General features: G+C 42.8%; 1 protein-coding gene across 4 annotated transcripts in view; it reads right to left on the bottom strand.

The window, feature by feature from the left end:
* ndst1b (N-deacetylase/N-sulfotransferase (heparan glucosaminyl) 1b) overlaps positions 1 to 16,013 on the bottom strand; it is a 258,623-nt gene that overhangs the window by 162,558 nt on the left and 80,052 nt on the right. The window contains exon 1 of one of the 4 annotated variants that reach the window (XM_043703101.1): positions 7,039 to 7,090. The exons of the other annotated variants lie outside the window; for them this stretch is intronic. The gene's annotated coding sequence lies outside the window, so the exon portion shown is untranslated. Of the gene's footprint in view, positions 1 to 7,038; positions 7,091 to 16,013 lie in introns of those variants that run through there. 4 annotated transcript variants of the gene reach the window in all.

Raw genomic sequence — 16,013 nt, 5'->3', positions numbered from 1 at the left:
TAGGTTAGGCGTATTAGTCAGGGGTAAATGGGTGATAGATTTAATATAGATGTCAGACGCAGCTCTTTAATCAGAGAGTGGTAAGGGCAGGGAATGCTCTGCCTGCTAATTTAGATAACTCAGATTTAAACAATCCTTGGATAAGCACATGGATGATGGTGGGATAGTGTAGGGGGATGAGCTTAGATTAGTTCACAGATCGACACAACATCGAGGGCCGAAGATCCCGTTCTGTGCTGTACTGTTCTATGCTGTAGAGTAATGGGGATAGGGTTTGGGTCAGATTCTCTTCGGAGAGTCGGAGTGGACTTGTTGGGCCGAAGGGCCTGTTTCCACATTGCAGGGATTCTGATTCTAATTATCAAAAAGACAGTCCCTCCAACAGAGCTCCATCCCACTCCCAGTTTGCCCTTTTACACAGCTCCACTCTGCTCCCAGTGCTTGCTCTCTCACGACTCCACTTCACTCCTAGTTTTTCCTTATAAATCGCTACCGTTGACTTTCAATTCCACAATTATACAGTTCCACTCTGCTCCCAATTTGCTCTTTCATACTCTTTACTCTGCTCCCAGTTTCCCCTCTCACATTCCCCACTCTGCTCCCAGTTTCCCCTCTCACACTCCCCACTCTGCTCCCAGTTTCCCCTCTCACACTCTCCACTGTACTCCCAGTTTCCCCTCTCACACTCTCCACTGTACTCCCAGTTTCCCCTCTCACACTCTCCACTGTACTCCCAGTTTCCCCTCTCACACTCTCCACTGTACTCCCAGTTTCCCCTCTCACACTCTCCACTGTACTCCCAGTTTCCCCTCTCACACTCTCCACTCTGCTCCCAGTTTCCCGTCTCACACTCTCCACTGTACTCCCAGTTTCCCCTCTCACACTCTCCACTGTACTCCCAGTTTCCCCTCTCACACTCTCCACTGTACTCCCAGTTTCCCCTCTCACACTCTCCACTGTACTCCCAGTTTCCCCTCTCACACTCTCCACTGTACTCCCAGTTTCCCCTCTCACACTCTCCACTGTACTCCCAGTTTCCCCTCTCACACTCTCCACTGTACTCCCAGTTTCCCCTCTCACACTCTCCACTCTGCTCCCAGTTTCCCCTCTCACACTCTCCACTCTGCTCCCAGTTTCCCCTCTCACACTCTCCACTCTACTCCCAGTTTCCCCTCTCACGCTCTCCACTCTACTCCCAGTTTCCCCTCTCACACTCTCCACTCTGCTCCCAGTTTCCCCTCTCACACTCTCCACTCTACTCCCAGTTTCCCCTCTCACACTCCCCACTCTGCCCCCAAACTCTCTCTTCTCAGTGGCCCACTTCACTCCTCTCATTCTGTAATTCTAATTTTATGAAGAACAGAGATGAGAATTGGGAAATGTGGTGTCAGAGAATTGGAACGGAGAATAAACTCAAAACTGGGATTAAAAACCCGAAAACCTGTAATTATTCTCCAAATATCTTCTGTGTAGTGGCAGAATCCATTGATCTCATCTGGCGGAGATAATGTTGCATTTGCAGGGTGATGTATGATTCTACATGCATACCCCCCCCGTAACATCATTGAAGAATGAATTATCAGAGGTAAGTCTGCTTCAAAGATCATTATGCGTGCTGTTCCTCATGCAAGGAACGAGCCACTGAATGGGTGAAGAGCAGATATCAACCAGCCCGATTTTGATTAAGTCAATCAGACGATAGATTAGTGGAATGAAACCTCATTCACATCTGTTTCAGAGCAGCCAAGCACAATATTAGCTGGGAATAACAGGTTGCAATGAATTTAGGTAAAAATAACATTGCCGCGAATGGTCTCAGGAGGAATACTGTATCATCACCAGCTGGGAGCAAAGCTAATTGACCAGTTTCACAACAGGAAGCTGTATCAGAATGAACAGAGTACACTGCAGTCAGATTTGCAAAGACTAACAAAGGCCTGGGACCACAGCAGTTTTGGCCAGACCACATTGATTACAGAAATCTCGGACTACAAAACCCAACCTGATGTCAAGTACAGTCAATAAAAACTGAAAGAACTGCAGATGCTGTAAATCAGAAACAAAATGGTAGAAATTGCTGGAACAGCTGAGTAGGTCTGGCAGCACTGTCGAGAGAAATCAGACTTAACAGTTCAGGGCGAGGGACCCTTCCTCACAATTGATTTTTGTCCGGAGATGCTGCTAGACCTTATGAGCTTTTCCAGCAGTTTCTATCTTTGTCTCGGATACAGAAATCTTTGTTAAACCACAGAGTACATTAACCTGCATTAAACTGAAGAGTCCAGTAATCTCTGAGAAAATAGTGTACAACAATCTCTGTTAAATTGCAGGGTACAGAAATCGGTTAAACTATCCTTTATAGTCACCTCAGTTAAACCAGAATACAACAATCTGTTGAACTGTACAGTACAATTATCGCTACTGATTGTTAAACTGTTAAATTGAAGAACACAGTAACATTTTTTAAACTACAGAATACCGTCACCCCTATTGTTGTGGGAACAATAATCTTTGTAAACTGTATTGTTCCGGCCTACTTGGAAAAGTGAGCTAAGTTGAAACTTTATTGCTGGAACAGCACAGCAGGTCAGGCAGCATCCAGGGAACCGGCACTGAGCTAAGTCTCAAGGCCCACTCCTCCCGGAGTCACCCCAAAAATTCATGTTTTGATCAGAGTACAATAGGTCCTTGATTAACCTGTTTGATGAAACCAACTAACAGAAAACACTAACCAGCTTCCTGTATTTAACAAGAACAACTGATAACCACAAATAAATACATTCTAATCATTTGAAGTAAACATCTATGAACTATCAACATCTAGTTCTACTGATTAAACCTCTAAGAGCTTTGTAAAACTTCTCCAAACACATACTGTACAAAACATTGTTTGTTTTTAATAGAAGGTGCGAAAATAACCTGGGAAACACAGTTCAATAGCACCAGCCCACAAGGTTCGATGAGATGTTCCTTTTGCTCACCAGTACTTTCTGGTTCTTCACTTTTCACAGGAGACACAGGGCAATTGGTGCACTAACTACAAACTTTCTCCGTTACTGCTTAAAGGCAACAGCTTTCAGCAATTGGTGTGAGGAACTATCTGCCTTCCCTCAGGCTTCAGTAAACTTCACACTGTTGGGAAGGAGAGCCTTAGTGACTTTAGAGGCTTAAGACTATAAGACATAGAAGCAGAAATTAGGCCATTCAGCCCAACAAATCTGCTCCGCCATTCAATCATGGTTGATAAGTTTCTCAATCGAAGAGTGTGGTGCTGGAAAAGTTGATCATTCCTGATGAAGACCTTATGCTCAAAACATCGATTCCCCTGCCCCTCAAATGCTGCCTGACCTGCTGTGCTTTTCCAGCACCACATTCTTCGACTCTGATCTCCAGCATCTGCAGTCCTCACTCTCTCCCTGATAAGTTTCTTAACACCATTCTCCTGCTTTCTTCCCGTAACCCTTGATACTCAAGAACCTATCTATCTCAGCCTTACATATACTCAATGACAGTGTGGGAATTCAGTGCGAAGGGGGAGAGGTCCTTTTGGCTTGCATTTGTAGCTCACAGTTTGTAAGGTCTTGTTAACAGGATAAATTGAAGCCCAGGATCAAGACCCCAGCACAAAATAAGGAATGACATCACAGGAAAACTGTAAGTTAATTGGTTGGTGATATTAACGATTTTGACTATCCATTACAGGTTGCTTTCAGAAAGTTAGGTCACAGAAGAAACATCTATCAGCTATAAGTTAAAAGACAGTAGGAAATTTTAAAATGAAACAAATTAAGGACTATGTAAATGAGGGGCCAGGAGATGTGTTGCAGCTAGATGGTATAGGAGCTCCTGGACCCCACTGTGGTTCATAGTGACCACATCTGTAGCAAGTGTTAGTTCCTTGAGGAACTCCAGCTCAGAGCTGATGAGCTGGAGTCTTAGCTTCAAACATGGTGATACATCAGGGAGGGGGAGATTTACCTGGACGCTATGTGTCAACGGGCTGTCACACCCCTTAGATTAACCACCTTTAATTCAGTCGGTGATCAGTGACAGGAGGGTGTGAACTATGAACAAGGGATCCAGGAGTAATTCTAATGGACCCTTAGCCCTTGAGCTTGTCAAGTTGAGGAGGTAACAAACAAATCTGACAAAGGAGAGCAGGTGGATGTTATTTATTTGGATTTGCCATATAGGAGGCTGCTAAAGAAGATAAGACCCAATGGTATTAGGGGCAAGGCTTTAGCATGGGTGGGGGAAATTGGCTGACTGACAGAAGGCAGACAGTGGGGATGAAAGGTCTTTTTCAGGATAGCAGATGGAGTTCCGCAGGGGCCAGTGTTGGGACCACAAGTATTCACATTATATGATCTGGATGAAGGAACTAAGTTGCTAAGTTTGCAGATGACACAAAGATAAGTGGAGGGACAGGTAGTGTTGAGGATGTGGGAAGGCTGCAGAAGGTTAGGAGAGTAGGCAAAGAAGTGGCAGATGGAATGCAATGTGGAAAAGTGTAGTTTCTGCACTTTGGTAGGAAGAATAGGGGTGTAGACTATTTTCCAAATGGAGAAAGGCTTCAGAAATCTGAAGCACAAAGGAACTTATGTGTCCTAGCTCAGGATTCTCTTAAGGTTAACGTGTAGGTTCAGTTGGCAGTTAGGAAGGCAAATACAATGTTAGAATTCATTTCAAGAGGGCTAGACATCAAGAGCAGTGATATAACAGTCAGACCGCATTTGGAATATTAGGGCAGTTTTGGACCCCGTATCTTAGGAGGTTTGTGACGGCATTGGACGGGGTCCAGAGGAGGTTCACAAGAATGATCCTGGGGATGAAGGGCTTGCCATATGAGGGGCAGTTAAGGACTGTGGGTCTGTACTCATTGGAGTTTAGATGGATGAGGGGCGATCTGATTGAAACTTACAGAAGATTGAGAGGCCTGGATACAGTGGATGTGGAGAGGATGTTTCCACTAGTAGGAGAGCCTCAGAGTGAAGGGATGACCCTTTGGAACTGAGATGAGGAGGAATTTCTCAGCCAGAGGGTGGGGAACCTGTGGAACGCATTGCCGCAGAAGGCCAAGTCATTGACCATCTTTAAGACAGAGATAGGTGGGCTTGTGACTAGTAAGGGGATCAAGGGTTACAGGGAGAAGGCAGGAGAATGGGGTTGAGAAACATATCAGCCATGATCGAATGATGGAGCAGACTCAATGGGCCAAATGGCCTAATTCTGCTCCAATGTCTTATGGTCTTTTGAATTTCAGAGACTTTTACTGCTCAGAGAGAGAGAGAGAGAGGGGAGGGGGAGGAACGAAGAGAGGGAGGGAGGGGGAGAGAGAGATTACATTCACACTCAAAAAGGAGAAGCTAATCAGAGATTTGCTGTCTGGCTGATGATCTTTGACACCTATGATTGATCACAGTTAAATCAATCAGGTCCCTGTTGGTGGCCAAATCCCACCCTGCACACACCCTAGTGTTGTACTGTCAACAAACAACCTTCCCACTGCTGGAATAAAGCAGCAGTGTAAACATCACAAACAATGAGATTTGGTAACTTGTTTTTCCAAAGTGCAGGAACCCCTTCTACAGTCACTAGCTTTAAAAAACAATCGAAAACATAGAAATTAAATTAATATAATCTTTACAGTAGGGTACAGTAATTTCTATCAACCTGTAGTGTACAATATCCTGTTAAACTGTAGAACACAGTCATTTCTATTGATTATACAATACAACAATCCGTTACACTGTAGGGTACAGTAATCTCCATTAAACTGTAAAGTGCAGCAATCTCTGGTAAACTGTAAAGTTTAGTAACCTGTGTTAACTGTAGGGTACATTAATCTCGATTAAACCTTGGAATACAGGAATCACAATTAAACCGTAGAGCACAGTAAACTATGTTAGATGCAGAGCACAGTCATCTCTATTGATCATCAGATGTAATAATCTATTAAATTGTAGGGTATAGTAAACTCTGTTAAATTGTATTGTACAATAATCTTTGATATACAATATATATAATTTCTGTTAAATTTCTGTACAATAAAATAATCACTATTAAATCTTTGGGGTGGCAAACTGTATTAAACTGCAGAGTAGAAATAATCCATGTTCAACATAAAGTATGGTCATAGAATCATACAGTTTTATAATTCAGAAGGAGGCCATTCAGTGCATCATGTGTGTACTGGCTTCTTAAAGAGCTGCCCAGCTAGTCCCATGCTCTATCCCTCTCTCTGTAGCTCTCTAAATTCATCACTATGCAAGTCATCTCAATTGGTTGTTGGTACAATAATCTGTTAATCTCTATTAAATTGTAGTGTTAGGTAATCTATGTTGAACTGTAATGTAGAACAATCCCAACTGATCTGTAGGGTGCAGCAATATCTGCTAAACTGTAGAGCACAATAATGTTTGTTAAATTATAGAGTAGTCAAACAATAGGATATATTAACCTGTTAAATTTTAGGGGTCAGCAACTTCTGTTATTGTAAATTAATTTCAGTTACATTGTAGAGTACAGCCAAGTCTGTTATACTGTATTGAACATTAATTTCAGTTACATTGTTGAATACATAATACTGCATAATACAGTAATCTCCAATAAACTGAAGGGTACAGCGATCTGTTAAATTGTTGAGTACAGCAATCTCAGTTTGACTGAAGCATATAGTAATCACTGTTAAACTGTAGAGCACAGAAATCCCCATTCATCTGTAGAGAGCATCAATCTTGATTAAACAATAGATATAGCAATCTCTGTTAAACTGTGGCATGCAGTTATCTCTATTGAACTGTTGGACGCAAAATCTCTATCCAACCACAGGGTACAGTGATCTCTGAAAACCCGAATACAGCAAACTGTAGCAGACCCACTGAGCACAGTAATCTAAATATAATCCCCATCCATTTGCAGAGTGCAGCATTAATTCTCAAAGTATCATAACTTTAGACTATATAGCAATCTCCATTAAACCACAGGGTGCTGTACATCAATCTCTATCACATTAGAGTACAGTAATTTCGATCAAACCTCATTGAGTGCAGTGATGTCAGACTGCAATCTCTTTCAAACTGTAGAGTACAGTAATCTCTATCAAACTGCAGAGATTAGCAATCAATGTACTCAAGACATTTTACGCAGGGTGAATTGAATTGGCTGAAAACTGGTGCCTGTGGTGCTGAGGATTTCAGGCGGAAGGGGTTCAGCCGCTCAGTACGTCTGGCTGGAGATGATCGCAAATCCTTCAGCCTCCTCCTCTGCACATCGCATTGGTCTCTACCGTCGATCTGGGGATGAAGCTATCTCTGGAGCCTTTTCTCCTGTTTGGGTTACCCTCACTTTCACCCGGTTGATTTTAACCTTACTGTGAATCCTCTTGCAAGGATGCCTCAGTCCTCACTTTGGCTTTAATCATCCACCAGCCATCCACAATCTAATGTGGGAGGAGTGCAGAGGTTCACACATCATACCAAAGGCCTGTGGTCAGGAAAACCCATGGGAAATCACATCTCATCTTTAAACAGGCCAGCAGCACATATTTAGCACAGCTTTAGTGATAAACAATTAAATGTTAACAGCCCAAATCCCCGACTTTAACAATTTTTTTAATTAGACTTGTAAAATTGTCCTTTAGCAGCTAAATGCTCTCAGCCAAAATGATTAATTGAAGACTGATGGGATACTTGGCAGGTCTTATCAGTGAGCTGAGCACATCATATCAGATTTCCTCTAAGACGGCTGTAATTGCTGGTCGCAATGGTTCAGATCTACTCCAGTACTGTCTGCTCTGATCCGCTAAATACGGGAATACACTGAACACATAATCTCCCAGAGCACAGTGACTCTATGTTTATCTTTAGTACTCATCCTTTGTCATATTCAGCTGGTGACTGCACAATCACTCAAAAATGGTGATTGTTGTTTGAAAATTTCTCTTCCGAAACTGGCATTTTACTCAGTAGATTGTTTCTATGCTTGAATGTGCACATGGCACCGTAGATTTCCAGATACCCACTGCACAAAGCCACACACCAATGGTTCCTCATTTCCTAGTCAACTACACCCAGGAGAGAGACTGCATGTTTCCTTTTTCACAAAAAAAAGGTCGAGCCTTTGAAAAACGAAAGCATAATCATACAGATCACAGAATCCCTACAGTGTGGAAGCAGGCCATTCAGCCCATTGAGTACACACCGACCCTCCAAGGAGCATCCAGTCCAGACTGTGATGATGATGCTCCTTTAACAATGTTATGCTGTCTTTGTTTTCTTTTCAAAAGGGGCTGTAAAAGGCAGAGGTACCGGTTTGTCTGGGTTTAGTCCACTTTGGTTATGGCTAACAAATACTGCCCAAGGCAACAATCAGGGAAATGGGCTTTTAGGTTTTATTTTTTAAAACACTTGTACAATGAAAGGGGAGTGGCCCAGTTCAGGGATTACTCTGGTTTGGTTTAGTTTTCAGCTGGGGACCCAGAGAATTGGTGCAGTGGGAAAAGGTTCCATGTTTCAGCCAATGATCCCTGGCTGATCCTCTCTCCCTCTGACATCTCTCTGCTGTAGGAACCTGGGTTTGAATTTACCTTTTTTTTGCCAAGGGGTGTGTTTATGGGGAGGTTGCAGGAAATTGGAACAGCTCCCTTGTTACGTTGCAGGGGATATCGTGTCGGTGGGGTTTTCAAATCGTTGTTATTCTAAATGCTATTTTCTTTTGTTTGCGTTTCCTTCAGTGGTGTGTAAATAAATTCTGTTTGATTTGGAGCCAAGTAGTTTGACCAGCTGCATTACTCCGGAGATACCCACCTTAGGGTCCTGGGCTACCTTCTTAAAATGTTACAAGGGAGTCTGGCCTGGTCCATTACAAGACCCACCCCTTTACCATATCCTTCTAACCCTGCATTTCCATGGCTAATCCAGCACATCCCTGAACACTATGGGCAAATTAGCACGACCAACTCACCCTGACCTGCACATCTTTGGACTGTGGGAGGAAACCGGAGCACCCGGAGGAAACCCACGCAGACACGGGGAGAATGTGCAAACTCCATACAGACAGTCGTGCGAGCATGGAAATTATCGAATGTGTTTCGCCAATGCAGCAAGTTGAGATTTCTTGTTTTAAAGGAGTGATTTCACCCCAGTTCTGTGCAGAAATACTAGGTTCTTGGATAAGCAGTCAGTGGGGGAAAGAGGTATTTTCTGACCTCTGCCCTGCAGTATTCGCAGGCATGTCAGGCAATATGATGGATGTCAAGATATGAGCCTAGAGTCCCTTGTTGATTGCCTTTTTATCTTACGTGTATGAAATGAGTTCAAGGAAACGTCAATGTAATGACAGTACCCTGGAGAAACACCTGATCAGAACAATGTAAAGAGTATTTGAGTGACAAGGCAGAAGGGCACTGAAGAAAGTGACAGCATTCAACGCTAATTGAAATATCTCATTTCATCAATTCTTTGACGCTCGCAATTTCACTTTTCATCTGTTCGGTGGAAGGATGTTTGATAACATTCACCTTTCTGTAGTCCTTTAAGTGCGGAAATCTATAGACAAAGCTGGTTTACAGAGGAAGAGAGGAACAAATGGGTGCTGAGAGTTAAGACTTTTAGGAGAAGTGTCCAACATCTATTTTTAAAGAGGCGAATTCTGAGAGATTTATCAAAGGGAAACACACAGGTTTTTCCTTTATCCCTTGTTACGTTGTGGGGATATCGTGTCGGTGGGGTTTTCAAATCGTTGTTATTCTAAATTCTGTTTTGTTTGTGTTTCCTTCAGTGGTGTGTAAATAAATTCTGTTTGATCTGGAGCCAAGTAGTTTGACCAGCTGCCTTACTCCTGGGATACCCACCTTACACCTGTCTGAAACAGCTAGAAAGGTTACGGTCCTGAGCTACCTTCTTAAAATGTTACGAGGGGGTCTGCCTGGTCCATTACAAGACCCACCCCTTTACCATATCCGTCTAACCCTGCATTTCCCATGGCTAATCCAGCACATCCTTGAACACTATGGGCAATTTAGCACGACCAACTCACCCTGACCTGCACATCTTTGGACTGTGGGAGGAAACCGGAGCACCCGGAGGAAACCCATGCAGACATGATATCCCCCGCTGAGAATGAGATGTATTGCTGGCCGAGTTGGTAACTGGGTGCTTATCCTGAATTGCCCTTGAACTGAATGGGCTGCTAGGCCATTTCAGAGGGATGCTTGAAATCCATCACATTGCTATGGGCCTGGGGTTACTTTGACATGATGGAGTTAGCTATCATTCTTACAGCAAAATGATCAAGGGGTAAGAGGAGGAACCCATGATCATCATCTTAAGTGGTGGAGCAGGCTCGAAGGGCTGAATGGCCTGTTCCTATTTTCTATGTGGATGGCTTAGTACTAAAATTGAGTCACCCTCACTAGTTCTGCTTTGATGGATTTCGAACTTTTGGCCCCAGAGCATTGGGCACGGGTTTACTAAGTCAGTAAAATCAGCATTAATTCACCACAATATAATCATTGAGGGATCACAGCAAGGAGGAGTGGGGGAGATGCAGCGCATGCAAGCATCTGTCATTTCATCTTTAAATATTCCAAAGGTAAAGTCACCATATTCCTAGTGCTCCACTAGGCTGCTTTCGCATTAGAGAGAGATGACTGGTGGTGTATTAACCTCAAGGACATGACACCTCAGGAGAGGTTGAGAAGGAGGGAAAACTTCATGGGAACTGCAGCCTGGAGCAGGAATCAAACCCACGCTGTAGATACCACTGTACATCACAAACCAGCTATCCAGCCAACTGACCACCATATTAGTGCCTGTTTCTAGTGATCACTGAACTTCATGGGAAAATAAAACAGAGCATAACTAGATACCATGAACGTAAGGTTTGATTTGAATTATTATTATCATATGTACCGAGATACGGTGAAAAGTATTGTTTTGTGTGCTATCTAGACAAATTGTACCTTAGGGTAATAGAACATAATACAGGATATAGTGTTACAGATACAGAGAGGGTGCAGAGAAAGATCACTTCTAATATATGAGAGGTCCATTCATAAGTCTGACAATAAGGAGAGGCTGAACAGGCTGGAGCTATTTTCCCATCGGAGGCTGACGGGTGACGGGTGACTTATAGAAGTTTACAAAATCATGAGGGGCATGGATAAGGTTAAACAGTCAAGGTCTTTTCCGCAGGGTAGGGGAGTCCAAAACTAGAGGGCATAGGTTTATGGTGAGAGGGGAAAGATATAAAATGGATCCAAACGTTTTCACCTAGAGGGTGGTGGGTGTATGGAATGAGCGGTCAGAAGAAGTGGTGGAGGCTGGTACAATGCAACATTTAAAAGGCATCTGGATGGGTATATGAATAGGAAGGGGTTAGAGGGATATGGGCCAAATGTTGACAAATGGGACTAGATTAGGTTAGGATATCTGGGGTCGGCATGGACAGGTTGGACCGAAGGGTCAGTTTCCATGCTGTACATCTCTATAACAGCAGGGAAGAAGCTGTTCTTGAATCTGCTGGTACACGTTTTCAAACTTTTGTATCCTCTGCCAAACGGAAGGAGTTGGAAGATAGTATGACAGGGGTGGGAATGGTCTTATTATGTTCGCAGCTGGTTTTTCTGATGGGCCATCAATAAGCCATGTAATTAAAAATTTAGTGGAAACTTCATCGTCCAAGGAGGTAAAAAAAATTGACTTGCATTTATATAGTGATTTTCTCAACCACCTGACATCTGAAAGTTCTTTAAAGCCAATGCATTGTTTTTAGAATAATTAAATGTACAAAACACAGCAGCCATTTTGCACAGGGCTCGTTCCCACAAATACCAGCAGTAATAAACCAGGTCATCTATCCTTGTAATGTCAACTGAAGTTTAAAATGTCAGTCAGGACAATGACAATAACTCCCCTGTCCTTCTTCAAAATAATGCTATGGGATATTTTACATTAACCTGAGCAGGAAGATGAGGTTTTGACCTAAGACAGCACCTCCAACAGTGCAGTGTTGCTTCAGTACTGCATTGGAGTGTCAGCCCTGACCTTTACATTGAAGTCATGGCATAGGACGTGAACCAGAAACTTTGCAATTTGGTTTTAGTCTTTCATGGGATGTGATGGTAACTGGCTAGGCCAGCATCTATTTCCCATCCCTAATTGCCCAGAGCGGCAAGGGTTAAGATCTGGAGTCACATGTTGGCCAGACCAGGTAAGGGTGTCAGATTTCCTTTCCGAAAGGACATGAGTGTACCAAATGGGTTTTTGCAACAATTGACAATGGTTATAAGGTCACCATCACACGGTCAGTTCTGCTACAACGCGGTAGTTCCATTCTCATGCAATCCTGCATTATAGGAAAATCGTGTAATAGCAGCACTGTTCAGACTAATGAGGCCAGAATCATGTTAAAAAACCAATACACACTTCAAATGTTCATGCTATAGCTCGTCAATCGCGTTACAGCAAATTTGTGTGAATGAAACACGCGTTATAGCAGAGCGACCTGTAGTGGCAAGCATGGGGAACATGTGAATACAGGGAGTGGTTAAATTGAACAGCATTTATAAATTTAAACAGAAACTGGAGAAATACATGAGGAAGCAGAGGACAGATGCCTGCACTAACAGATTTAGATGAGAAAAACTGGAGGAGACTTGAGTGAAGAATATAAACCATGTGCAGGTAGTTGGGATTAGTTTAGATGGCATCATGGTTAGCACAGACATGATGGGCTGAAGGGCCTGCTCCTGTGCTGTATTATTTTATGTTCTATAAACATCTTCATGGATTGTGCTGTGTTGAGTTGTTCTGTGTTTGATTATGTGAGTCTGTTTACAATTGACACATGAAGTGCTTGATAGGTTGGGTCTGGGTGTGGATTCAGAAAAAAAGTAAACAAAGCTACAGAAAAGGGGATGGAAGTGAGAAGTGAAGCGTGGAGCAGACATTTGAAACTTGTTACAGAAACAAAAGTTAACACGAGGCAGCTGGAAGTTTTAAAACATAAACTTGAGTGGTTGGGCTCAAACAGAAATGCTGATGAAAAAAAACAAAAGAGAAAATGCTGGAAATCTCAGCAGGTCCGACAGCATCTGTAAGGAGAGAAAAGAGCTGACGTTTCGAGTCTAGCTGACCCTTCGTCAAAAGGTAAAAAAAGGGAGGAATAGGGAGGTATTTTTTACCTCGGTATTTATACTGGGCTGAGAGAGGGTGAGTCATGGCTTCAGAAGCAAAGGTAGCAATAAAGAGATGATAATGACAGAAATGCTGGTGGAACTCAGCAGGTCTGTCAAAATGTTCACAGAGGGAAATAGAATTAACACTTCAAGTCCAAGGTTCTTCACCAAACTTCATTTTTGTTCTCGAAATGCTAACTATTTCTCTCTCCACAGATGCTGCTGAGCTTCTCCAGCATTGGCAGTGTCTCGCTTTAATTTGACAGATTGGGCTATAAGCACTGTTTCTGTGTAGCGTATCCTACTTAAAATATGAAAACAAATTAATTCATTGAATATTTTAATTTAATTACAGCTGTGGCATATTCAGGACAAGAATTTAATGTGTTAATTCTTGTGATTCATTACGTTGTTCATGTGATTCACTTTGCAGTTATGCTGTATAGGACAGCTCTATGCTAATTTGCGTCAGATAAAAATGTGCAAATGGACACAGGCACTGTACCTTAACACAGAACAGTAGGGAGAACTGAGGTGATCTCTGCCTTAGTCATAGAGATTTACAGCACTGAAAGAGGCCATTTGGCCCATTTAGTCTGCACCAGTCAAAAACAGGCACCTAACAGTTGTAATCTCATTTACATAGCCTATGTAAATACTTCTAAATATTATGATGGTGTCTTCCTCTACCACCCTTACAGGCAGTGAGGTCCAGATTCTGAACATTCTTTGAGTGAAAAATTCTTTCCTCGCATCTCCTCTAAGCTTCCTGAAAGTGTCCCTTCCCTTTTGAAATTTTAAATGGACTTTCCAATTAAATTGAAAATCGTGCATTACCTGAACTGATTTGTTAGATCTGCGGAAACATTGCCAGTTGAGAGGTTTCACACATGCAACTTCATTGAGAGCAATCAACCAATTTCACCTTTTGTCACAAGTATAATTACAACAAAACTGGAAATGAAGGTTTTATAAATCAGTAAATAAGCATAGATTTAAAATTCGTCATCAGGCTTCAAAATTCGATCTCATTCTCTGCTGGTCTGTGTAATAAATGTAAAGTAATATTTGCAAAGCGTGTAATGGTTCACTGACTGAGGTTTCTTACAGAGCTGCACATTTAAAGACACGCTGTTTAGCTTAACAGGTGGACATTGAACACAAAAACAAATATCCTGCTGAAAATCTGAAGCATAAACGGAAGTTGATGGGTTGGATTTTAAATTTTAAAGGCCCAGCACTTTGCAAAGATAGCGGAATGTGCTAGAATTTAACCAGCGCTTTGGGATACTCCCACTCCAAGCATCCAGTCAAACATCATCCATCAGCGCTGGAAACAATTGGGAACGTAATAGGTTTTGAACCTGAAAGTCGTGATGGGGGAGGTGGAAGAAGAACAAATGAGGTCTTTCATAGGCCAGAGGGTTGGAGAAATTAAATAAGACCATAAGAAATAGGAACTGGAGTAGGCCATTTGGCCCCTCAGGCCTGTTCTGCCATTCAGTCGGATCATGGCTGATTCAACATTCCTCACATCCACCTTCCTGCTCTTTCCCCATAAGCTTTGATTTCCCGACTGATTAAGAATCTATCGATCTCAGCCTTAAATATACACAAAGACTCTGCTCCCACAGCTCTAGGTGGCAAGAAGTTCCAAAGACTCTCAACCCTCTGAGAGAAGAAATTCCTCTGCATCTCAGTCTTAAATGTGACATTTCTTTGTCCTGAGACTGTGACATCTGGTCCTACGCTCTCCCATGAGGGGAAACATCCTCTCAGCATTTACCCTGTCAAGCCCCTTAAGAGGTTTCAATGAGATCTCCTTTCATTTGTCTAGACTCCAGTGAGTACAGTCCCAAACTGTTTAACATTTGCTCATAAGACAATCCCTCAATACTGGGAATCATTTTTGTGAACTTTCTTTGAACTGCCTCCAATGAAATGATACCTTTCCTTAAACAAGGGGACCAACAAGGGGCAGCAATACTGTCTCAATGGTTAGCACTGCTGCCTCACAGTGCCAGGGTCCTGGGTTCGATTCCAGCCTCAGGCAACTGTCTGTGTGGAGTTTACACATTCTCCCCATGTCTGCGAGGGTTTCCTTCGGGTGCTCCGGTTCCTCCCACAGTCTGAACATGTGCAGGTTAGGTTAATTGGCCATGCTAAATTGCCCCAGAGTGTCCAGCGATGTGTAGGTTAGGTGCATTAGTCAGGGGGAAATGTAGAGCAATTGGGTAGGGGAATGCGTCTGGGTGGGATACTCTTTGGAGGGTCAGAGGGTCGGTGTGGACTTGTTGGGCCAAATGGCCTGTTTCCACACTATAGGGATTCTATGAAAACTGCTCACATTACTCCAGGTGTGGTCTCACCAGTTGTACAGCTGCAGTAAGACTTCTCCACTCTTATACTCCAACCCCCTGAACTAACCAATATTCCATTAAGCTTCCTGATTACCTGCTGCACCCATGTGCTAGCTTTCTGTGTTTTGGGCACAAGTGCCTCACACGTTCCCTTGTGTTGCAGTTTATCTCCTGTTAAATAATACTCTTCTTTTGTTCTCCCTTACAAAATGAACAACATCATATTTTACCACATTATACTTCATTTGCCAACTTTTTAACCACTTCTTATCCTATCAATATCTCTCTGTAAACTGTTTGTAGAAAATAGACAATAGACAATAGGTGCAGGAGTAGGCCATTCTGCCCTTCAAGCCTGCACCACCATTCAACATGATCATGGCTGATCATCCTCAATCAGTATCCTGTTCCTGCCTTATCTCCATAACCCTTGATTCCACTATCCTTGAGAGCTCTATCCACTTCTTTCTTAA

The sequence above is a fragment of the Chiloscyllium plagiosum genome, chromosome 14 (assembly GCF_004010195.1).
Source record: "Chiloscyllium plagiosum isolate BGI_BamShark_2017 chromosome 14, ASM401019v2, whole genome shotgun sequence".
NCBI lineage: Eukaryota > Metazoa > Chordata > Chondrichthyes > Orectolobiformes > Hemiscylliidae > Chiloscyllium > Chiloscyllium plagiosum.
This window is presented reverse-complemented; position numbering and strand designations above follow the sequence as displayed.